The sequence below is a fragment of the Mesoplodon mirus genome (genome assembly GCF_964341445.2).
Source record: "Mesoplodon mirus genome assembly, chromosome: 12".
Taxonomy (NCBI): Eukaryota; Metazoa; Chordata; class Mammalia; order Artiodactyla; family Ziphiidae; genus Mesoplodon; species Mesoplodon mirus.
Genome location: NC_138988.1, coordinates 8,258,611 through 8,269,341, shown reverse-complemented (window position 1 = coordinate 8,269,341; position 10,731 = coordinate 8,258,611).

The window sequence follows — 10,731 nt, the reverse complement described above, 5'->3', positions numbered from 1 at the left end:
GAAAACACGGCATCCAGAACCCAGCCTCCCCTTCTTTCTCCTGGAAGAGAGCTGCCTTCAGGGAGCAGATTTCCTGGACCACTGAAATACAGAAGGATGGAGGGGAGGGAAGGCAGGAGGAAAGGACAGAGGGGAGGATAGAGGGAGGGGAGGAGAGAAGAAATAAACAACCCCATGGGCAGTGTCACTCGAGTGGACCAGGCCACCTAAGGCATCTTCCCACCCAGAGGATGACCTGTCCAGTACCCACACCTACCTCCAGGAACTGGATCCTGAGTTCTAGCGTCTTTGGAATTTTCCAGCTCTGGTACATTTATTTAGAGATGGGTCCAACCAAGCCCAGGTGGTCCTGCTCTTTAGTCCGGGTAGAAATGAGCCATAAACACACTTAGTCCACTCCTTCCCCCCCGGCCCAATGATCTCTCAGTCTCCACTGGGGCTTCTAGCACAGGACAGCATCAGAGACACACTCAGACATGAAGACAGAGGACACATCCTAGCAATAACCTCGCTGCCAGCAAACTTGCTCCCTGGTGTCCTTACGTTTACCGATGCTGTCCAGATGCAGGAACATCAGGGCATGTGGGACGGCCTGGGAGGTTCATGAGGCCTGGCCAGGGCGGCAGCTTACAACTCTCATGTACTTCCTCCGGCCCGCATCGTTTTAGGCCGCTTCTCAACATACGTTTCATTCCTCTGTTCCATGGAGAGAGGAAAACATGTTTTAATCTTGGAAAGTGCTGTGAACTTGCAGCAGTAAATGCTAGAGTCTGGATTTTACCACCTACTTACCTCTGTGGCCAAGTCACGGAGCCTCTGGGACTCACTTTCCCTGGGTGCTGACCTCATGGGGCTGTGAGGAAATAAGACTTCATTGACGTGAGGAGTGCTTTGCAAACCGTTAAATCCTGTACATCTGAAGCTGTTTTCTCATGCTGACAACCCTCACCCCAGGACCATGCTATGAAAATATATTTTCTCATCCAATAAACCTCCATCTTATTCATATTCCAGATCGAACTCTTGTGTCTTTTCAATTCATTAAGGCCAACTGTGTGTGTGTGTGTGTGTGAGAGAGAGAGAGAGAGAGAGAGACTGTGCCAGGCAAGGAAAGTAACTCCTTTGAAGCCCAACTGGTGTGATGAGAATTTGAGGTCTTTACCTCTTCAGGGAAGCCCTCCCTGACCACCTCAGCCCACTGAGAAATCCCCATTTTCAGAAACACTGGCGCCTGACTACAGACTTCACCTGTAGTGTGAACATGTCCAGTCTCCCCGCTGCTGTGTAAGGGCCTAGAATAAGTCCTGCAGACCACAGTCCTTTATATATTTACCATTATCTTTCCTATGGCACATACCTGTCAATAACAATGTGCTGAGAGAACAATGCTGGATTACCCAAGAACACCCCTCAGCAAATTAACCACGAGGGTCAGTCAGCCCTTTGTTTCCCAGAACAATCTCTCTGGGGAAATCTGGCTGAAAGAGGGCTCTTTGTGACAAAGTGTGCTATTCAGACATGTTCCCTATGCTTCCCAAGAGGGAGTGATGGCAGAGATAAGGCGTGATGCTTCCAATTCCACAAACATGTCCACTGACCGTGGATGTGACAACACAACCCCCATTAAGGAACTAGTATCAAGGCATGCATTCTCCACTTGCAGACACCAGTGGCCTAGGTTAAGGCATGACCAGAGAGAAAAGGCCTTCTTCGGAAGGAACGGAGCTTGGAATAAAAGCAGGGTGTTCTTTCTTTCTTTTTTTTTTTTTTTTAAAGTAGGCTGTTCTTGGGCAGAAGAAAAGGTTTATTGAGAATAAGGGGCTTCGGAATGTGTGACTTCTTTTGGAAAAGTAGGGCCTAGAGGAGCCAAGAGTCACTTAAACCTGGGTGTTCTCTTCACAGCGCACAGAATGACTGGGATTCTCATGATGTCTATTCTACAGAGGGGGAAACTGAGGTTCAGAGAGGGGGAGGGGCTTGCCCAAGGCCTCACAGCTGGTTAAAGAAGGCCAGCGTGGCTGGCGCAAAGCCTGAGGTAGATTTAGCCAGGGGCAGGCACTAGCCCCCCAGCCTGGTCGCTGTGGTGACCAGAGTGCCTGGCGGCCTGAGTGTTTTACCTGAGGGAGACATGTGACCGGTGATTAGGCAAGGGGCTGGCAAGGGGGTTGGGTATGAACTGCGCGGAGGTAAGAGAGGTGACTTGAGACAGTCCCCTGGAATCACTGGAGAGTCAGTCCAGATTCACACAGGGCACACGAAGGAAGCAAAGCTCTTCTCCTGTCTGCCTTACCGCCCCCACCCCGCTTCGATCAGTCCATCTCTGGTGGGAGGAGAGAACCTGAGGGAAATTCCAGTGACCTGACAGCTCCCACCGCAAACCTGTCCCAAGCCCCAGGCAGCCCGGTCTCTCCGCCTCCACCAATTCCAACAGCCCTCTCATTTTCCTTTTCCATTCAAAAAAAAAAACAGGGGGCATTTCTTTATGGAAGTCTGCCTTTCCTCCTGGGACGTTGAGCACACCGTGACAGAGCGTACTCCGTGCTCTCTTGTGCACATTCATTCAGTAAATAGTTTTCTAAGCACCTACTGTGTGCCCGGCAGGGTGACCCTGGATGGCAGCACTGACTCAGGAGGTGAACTCCACCAACCAGTGACCCCGCGCTGGACGAGAAAATCAAGACAAGCAGAAGGACTGGGATCCCGAGTTACAATACAATTCCACCAGGAATGCACAGCCCTGTGTGGCCAAGGGCAAGTCCCCACACTTCCTGGCCTTGGGTTTTTCCCCTAAAAATGAGGGTACTGGACAATCTCTGAGATCCCTCACAGCTCCCCCTGTCTATCATCCTCTAGGTCTAGCGAGCAAAACACACACAGTGGAGCTGCGAGCACAAACAGACCGTGTGGTGAAGCACGCTCAGGGCCACCGATGGCTCGGGCGCTCAGGAGGTACTCAGTAAGCACCAGCAGAAGGACCGAGTACGGACGGTGAGGGAAACGCTAACGCACTCGGCCAGGAGAGGGAGGCTTCTACAACTGAAACGTCACTTTTCACCTCTCAGGCTGGTGAAAATGAAAGAGAAGGGTGCCTCGTGGGATCTGAGGCTCTCGGACATCGCTGCCACAACTGTGTTCTGGAAGCGCCTCCTTGGAAGGAACCTGGATAAGGTGTATCAAAAGCCTTAAAAACATGGCTACCTTTGGGCACAGCAGCGAACCCTTCTAGTGAGGTAACCTGGAAACAATCCTGTAAAAATGCAAAGAGATAGGTACACAGACGCTAATCAAGCATTGCTGGTAACAGTCACGAGGGATGAGTGGAGTAAGACTGTTGTATGTGCATCCAGTGAAAAAGCACATGGAGGGGAAAAACGACAGAATGGATCTGTGTTAACTGACATGGAACGGTCGTGTGTGTGTACGTGTGTGCGTGTGTGTGTGCGCGCGTGCCCATGTGAGGAGGGGGAGGACGAGGGGGAGAAGGAGGATGAAGGGAAGGAAGAGGGAAGGGAAGAGGAGAACTGTCCCCACGGTATATGACAAATATGTAGGGGTGGTTTGCCTAGTTTTACTATCTGTATGTTCTGATTCTCACAGTACATAGGGGTTATCTTTGCAATGTGAAGAGAGAGACTCTGCTTCCAAAAGCCTCATCACAGACCGACAGAAGTACCTCCAGCCTCCACTCTCTGCCCTGCCTGCACATGGAAAGTGCTCCCCGGCTCACGTGCTGGTGAGTTCCCAGTGTCCCCAGTCAGCTCGGGCTTGAGTGGGGCTGGGCAGCCAGTGGAAAGGCAGAGGAGCCCCTCGCAATGTCAAGCACGCAGCACCGTCCCCCCACCTGTAAGGTGCTGGGGACACTTCATCAACAGCGGCCTAGGAAGGCCACCCTCCAGCAACACGTCCTCACAAGACAGATGCACCAAACCAGGGCGGGACAGCCAAGGTCCCCGCAGCCTGTGTTCTGGGGAGAGCCGAGTGCAGGAGTTCTTCCTGAAGGAGCGGCCTCCCAGAGCTGACCCAGGATACCCGACTTGAGGGCAGGACCCCGAGGATTCTACAGCCTCAGGACATGAGGAACACAGACACACGTCTACGTTCATTTCACACAGGATGAGTCTGAGGTGTGGAACAAGGAAGGTGACATGGTTCAATGCCACCCAACGAATCAGAAGCCGACCTGAGACCAGGACGCCAGGCTCGGGGTGGTGAGTACGTGCCCCGCTGACCAAGCCACCTCTCCAATACTGCGCAGACACCAAACTCCTAGTTCTCAGCAGGCTGCTTCTGGTCCCACCCCACGGTCCCTTCCGAGCCCCTGGTCCATCCCGTCGGCCTCCCCTCCACTGACACCGCCCTGCTCCCTGGACCAGGCATAGCTCCCAAGGCAGTGCGGGTCTCCCAACACCCCCTCCTCCTGTGCCTTCCACCTCCATGCCCTTGTCAGCCCCTTCCTTCCCCTGCTAGGAGGGTCCCCCTGCTCCAACTATCAGATCCCATACCTTGCCCACTTCAAAGATGGAGAAACTGAGGCTCATGACATTAAGTGATTTGCCTAAGACTGCCCCACTAACTGGTATCAGACCAGATCTCTGACTCCCTCCTGGTCTGTCACCCATTTTCTGAAAACTGTGTGTTCTGGAGCTACGGACCAGGGTGCTAGAGAGTGGATATGCCCTTTGCTTGTGAAACAGTGACTTGGATAGGACTTGGCAGCCACAGCTCGTCTCTGCTCTGTTCAACATCAACACAAAGGCCGGGGACTGGAATCATCACCCTGTGGCTTGTGAAGGCTTGTCTGCCCGCAGAGCATCCGATGCTGGCCAGGATCCTAGCTGTGGGTCAGAAGGCCTGTGCGTGGGTTCCCAGGCTGCCTCACCACATGGTGGCTGGGTTCCAAGGGCAAGCACCACAAGAAAGAGTAGAGACAGACAGTAAGCCAGAGACACAGAGAGACAGTGAGCCAGAGACAGAGAGACAGACAGACCCAAGAAGCAGCCACACTGCCGTTTGTAGCTTAGTCTCAGAAGTCGCAGTGCAGCCCTCTGCCACATTCCGCCCCACAAAGCAGTCACGAAGCCCCACCCAGGCTCGGGAGGAGGAGAACAGACTTTGTCCTTTGCAGGGAGCGGTGAGGCGCTGGAGGCATGTGTGACTAAAAGTACTGCTGTGCCACTTGGGGAAAATACACAATCCCACCACGTCAGTGAGGCGTTCAGGAAGCTTCAATGAAAGAAGAGGTGGAATGGTGCCTGGTGCATGGTGAGCATCCAAGAAACGGGAGCTAGGATGTGGCTGCTGCCTACAAGGATGCCCAGGAGTCTGGGGACCACAGGTCAGGAACCAGTGGCCACGCCCAGAGGACGGAGCTGGAATTTGTCCTCTGCACCCCAAGCCACAGAGCTCAAGGTTCACTTCACTGTACCCTGGTCTGAGCGAACCAGAGGCCTAGGACACGAGAACCACGTTAGTGAGCATTTTCCCCACGTGCCCCCCACATCCATCACACCCCAACATTATCGCCCAAGGTCCCAGATTAGGAGCCAAGGGTGTTGGTCCTAAAGAAACCACACATCCTAAACAAGACGCGAAGTACTGAGCAAACCACTTAGAAATGAGAACAGAAACCTCTGCAGGCCGCAGGGCCAGTGGAGACGCATGCAGCTTGCAGAAACAGAGGCTCAGATGTCCTCCAGGCCAGCAAAACAGTCCCTGGCAAGCCGGGCACTTCTGGCCCACCCTGGGGACCTGCGTCACCCAGCTCTGGGCCAAACTGTCCCTGGGGGTCTGTCCTCTCTCTCCTCCCGTCCCTCCAGGGAAGATCACAGCACAGAAATTTCAGCAGAAAGTAGCCACAAGTATCACTGCTCCCAGAAGTGGTTTTCTGTTGTTGTTGTTTGTTATTTACATCTCGGTACATTTCTCTCTAACGGTGGGAAGTCAGGCACAGCGTGACAGAGAAGTGACAGGGTGGACAAGCAAGGGCCCTGCCGAGCCCCTCCAAGCCAGCGTCTACATACACGTCCCAGCAGTCCTGAGGGCCGGCACAGCATGGAGAGGCTGTGGGAAATTGGAACAAAGACACAGGAGAATCATAAAGACATCAAATGTTGAGCCGAAAAGGACTCCAGAAATCGTGTCTCGCCATCTCCTTGCTTTTTAGAGAATAAAAGTGAGCTCCAGAAGGGGGTCAGGACTGGCCCCGGTTGCTGCTGCTCCCTTGCAGGGCCAGGCCCCTATGGCTGCAGCTCTGGCCTGTTCACAGCTTCATGGCTCGGGGCAGCGAGCCCTCCAGGTCCAGGGCCTGCACCACCTGCTCCAGAAGAGCTGCTTCTGGACCACCTGGAGGTGGGGGGAGGGGGCTTAGAGCCCCAGTTCCAGCCCCAGGGCCGGTCTAGGCACCTAATTTGCAAGGCTGGGTGCAAAGTGACAATGCAGAGCCCCTTGTTGAAACTTGATTAAGAAAGTGACAGAAGCCTGAGCTAACGGAGAGGCCGTGGGCCCATGAAGCCCACCCGCCCGCCCACCACCCTTCGCACCATCCCCTCCATCCCAAGGACTATCTGACTTACTCCCTAGGTATCCTGTGAAGCTGTCTCCCCCTCCCCCATCTCCACGCCACTGCTGCACTCCAAGCTTCCAGCCACACACACTCCCTGGACACTGCAACCCCCCTGTCCCCTCCCACCTGCGCTCCATACAGCAGCTAGTTGCCTTGTAAAATGACACTTGTGATGATGTCATCCTCTGTGGCAAATAGTTCCATGTCCTCCCCCTGCCCCCGGGGGTAAAGACCAAAGGCTTTAAGGCGGCCCAGGGCGCCCGAGTGGTCCAGGCCCTGCTGCCCACACCAGCCTTGTTTCACACCACCCTCTTTCCTGTCCCCTGAGCCTCAGCCACTGCCCACACACCCTGGCCAAGCGACCCCAGCAAACCCGCCACAGCTTCCTGACTCCATCAGGACCGCTCGTCCTGCAGACCTCCCCTCCTTAGCACCTTCCACGGGTGTGATTTCGTGTACATTTGTGTGGGCTTCTGGGTAATGCCAGGTCTGGCTGTGGTCACCACTGGGTCCCTGTGCCTAGTATGCTGTGCATGCACAAGGTACGTGATCAGTGAGTTGGCTGATGAACCAATGGCTGCCTCAAACGTGCAGATCCTGGGCCTGACAGTGTGCCCGCCTGGTCATGAGGGGGAACAGGGAAGTCTCCTCAACTGTAACAATATGACTAGGTGACCTTCCTCCAATGAATGCTGTAAGGATAAGACTGTGCTGAATGTTAAGTGAAATCATTATCCTGTACACCTGAAACAGTGCTGTGTGTCAACTGTACCGCAGGTAAAAAAAAAAAAAGAGAGAGAGACTGAGTATACAAAGCACCTGGCACAAGAGCAATGTTCAACAGTGTCTACTGAATGTTTGTGGAGGGACATTGTGAGGTCCAGGGACAAGTGGACATCAAGGGAGCCCTGTCTTTCCCATCCTGTCCCCAAATATCTGGGATTCTACAAAGAAACACTTAGATTCACTTATTTCTATGATGGATTAGAGATTTCATGCATTTCCCCTACCTGAGGGATATGCACTTAAAGAGGGGCTTCTGATGCCAGCTCGGGTTGCAAAATAGCCCTCCCTGGCCAGGTACAGTGAGCAGGTGCGGGAGGGAGTGGCTGAAACCCAGCGGGGGCGAGCTCCAAACCCAGGTCACATGCTTCTACACCAGGTCGCCTTTGGGGGAGAATGTTTCACCTAAATTAACTTCACCCTGAGTTAGACCTAGCCTAAACCCTAACTCTAATCTAAATTAACTAACTTTCAGAATGAAGAGAAGAAGCAGGTGGACACCCACCCTACCCACAGGTAGAGAGCTGCCCCAGGCTTCGACCAGCTTCCTTGCACCTGAAAAGCTTCTTGAAGTTCAGACTCAACGAAAAGATGATTAAGTGGCCTGGTCAATTCAAACAGAAGGGAGGCTGCCCTCCCTGACAAGCCACCCACCAGGGATGGGAGTAGCGTGAGGGCTCCGTTCATTTTCTCCTCCAGCCTGACCTTTGGTTTGTCCTCCCAGGTGGGCTTTGCAGCGCCCAGGAGTCCTGTCTGGCCTAGAGACAGCTGGGCATTGTGAGGCCCCCCCCACCAGCTACCCAGGGCATCTAGAGAGGGGACGGCCACCACTGGCATCCAAATGAGGCTCCAGGCAGGGGGACTGAACCTCGAAGCAAAGCCTGGCTCCCCAGAGCTTCCCTAACCTAATTCCTCTGAAGAATCTGGGCAAAGTAAATGGACAACCTTCTGGAAAGGATTCACCATTCTAGACGCCATTAAGAACATTCCTGATTCATGAGAAGAGGTCGAAATACCAACATTAACAGGAGTTTGGAAGATGCTGATTCCCTCATGGATGACTTGAAGGGGTTTCAGCCTTCACTGGAGGAAGGAGCTGCAGATGGAAGTCGCAAGAGGACTACAATTAGAAGTGGAGCCTGAAGATGTGGCTGAATTGCTGCAATCTCATGACAAAACCTGAACAGACGAGGAGCTGCTTCTAACAAATGAGCAAATGAAGTGGTGTCTTGACATGGAGTCTATTCCTGGTGAAAATGTTGTGAAGACTGTTGAAATGACAACGAAGGATTTAGAGTACATCAACTTAGTTGATAAAGCAGCGGCAGGGTCTGAAAGCATTGGCTCCAACTTTGAAAGAAGTTCTACTGTGGGTAAAATGCTACCAAACAGCATTGCATGCTACAGAGAAATCGTTCACAGAAGGAAGAGTTCATGAATGTGGCAAACTTCACTGTCGTCTTATTTTAAGAAATTTCCAGAGCCATCCCACCCTTGAGCAACCACCACACTGATCAGTCAAGCAGCCATCACATCAAGGCAAGACCCTCCACCAGCAAAAAAAATGGTAGCTCACTAAAGGCTGAGATGACGGCTAGCATTTTTTAGCAATCAGGTACGTGGGGATTTTCTTGCCTTTTGGGAAGTCTGAGCTCTTCTGCCAGCGTTTGGTAGGTGTTCTATAAGAGATGTTCCACATGTAGAAGTATTTTTGATGTATTTGTGGAGAGGGATGTGATCTCCACGTCTGACTCCTCTGCCATCTTTTTTTTTTTTGCAGTACGCGGGCCTCTCACTGTTATAGCCTCTCCCATTGCGGAGCACAGGCTCCGGATGCGCGGGCCCAGCCGCTCTGCAGCATGTGGGATCCTCCTGGACCGGGGCATGAACCCATGTCCCCTTCGTCGGCAGGCAGACTCCCAACCACTGCGCCACCAGGGAAGCCCCCCCAAACAAACTTTTAATAGCGGTGTTTGGGCTGCCATGACTGATCAGAATCCTGAAGAGTCACACCCACAGAGTGGGTCTGTACCCACTCACCATCTCTTACCCTGTGAATCTTCAATGTATGGGGGCAGAGAAGGAGAGGAGAGAGAAATCCATGCTGCAGTACATCAGGCTGAGACCTCTCTCCAAGTGCAAGATTCCCTCAGAAGGTGAGGGATGGGCAGGAGAGCTGAGGGAAAGTCTATAGTATAGTGGAGAACGTATCTGGTCTTTGTCCCTGATTCCTGGCACAGAGCTTCAAAAATTCTTGGAATTTCCTGAGTGACAGAACTCTTTGTTTTGCTAATGAGGTGACTTATGGTGGACCTCTAGAGAGCTTCAGGATGGGAGTTGGTTGCCCAAAAGACCAACCACATGATTAGACAGTTGGAACTCTGGACCAGCATGACCTCAGGGAAGTGAGGGAGGTAGAAATTGAGTTCAATTATATGGCCAATGATTTAATCCACGCTGAAGGGAAAGTACTGATTCTGCCTTCAAGTAATGTGAAGCCAATGGTGAAATGAATGAAAGGAAGGCTATAACAAAGTCCAAACACTGCTCAATTTCAGATCCAATCAAGTCAGCCCCTGCTCTAGCAGCCTGACAGAACAGTGTTTTTCTTTCTATGTTCTTTAATATAAAATGTTTAGCATGCAACCGAAGATAACAAGTCATATGAAAAAGCAAGAAATGTGATCCATGGTCAACAGAGGAAATGGTCAATAGAAGCAGACCTAAACATAGCCCAGATGTTGGAAAGATCAAACAAGAATACTGAAATAGCTATGATAAAGATGCTAAAATATGTAATGGAAAAGATGGATAGTATACGTGAATGAATGGGAAATTTAAGGAGAGACATGGAAACAAAAAAGAATAAAATGGATGTGCTAGAGATGAATAATACAAAATTAGAAATGAAGACTTCATTACATGGACTTAACAAGGTACTGGATACAGCACAAGAAATAATCAGTGAACCTGAATACACGTTAGTAGAAAGTATACAAATTGCAACAAAAAGAAAAGTATACAAATTGAAATACATAAAAAGACGGAATAGAGAAAAGGGGATCTGAGGGAGAATATAAGAATGTCTAACACATATAATTGGAATCCAGAAGGAGAAGAGAGATTAGAAAAGAATAGGATAGAACAGAGTAGAAAAAATATGTGAAGAATAAAATGGCCATAAACTTTCCAAACTGATTAAGGCATTAAAGGTTATGGTCACCAATTCCAGTGCATGTGGGGGTTCCCACACACCATCAAGCAATTCCCAGACTCCAACTTGGTGTTCTACAATTCAACTCAATTCTGACACTATATCCAGAGATAGTGTCAGATCCCACATGTTAAGGGTTCAGTCCTATGCAGACTGGCCCACCCACCCACTT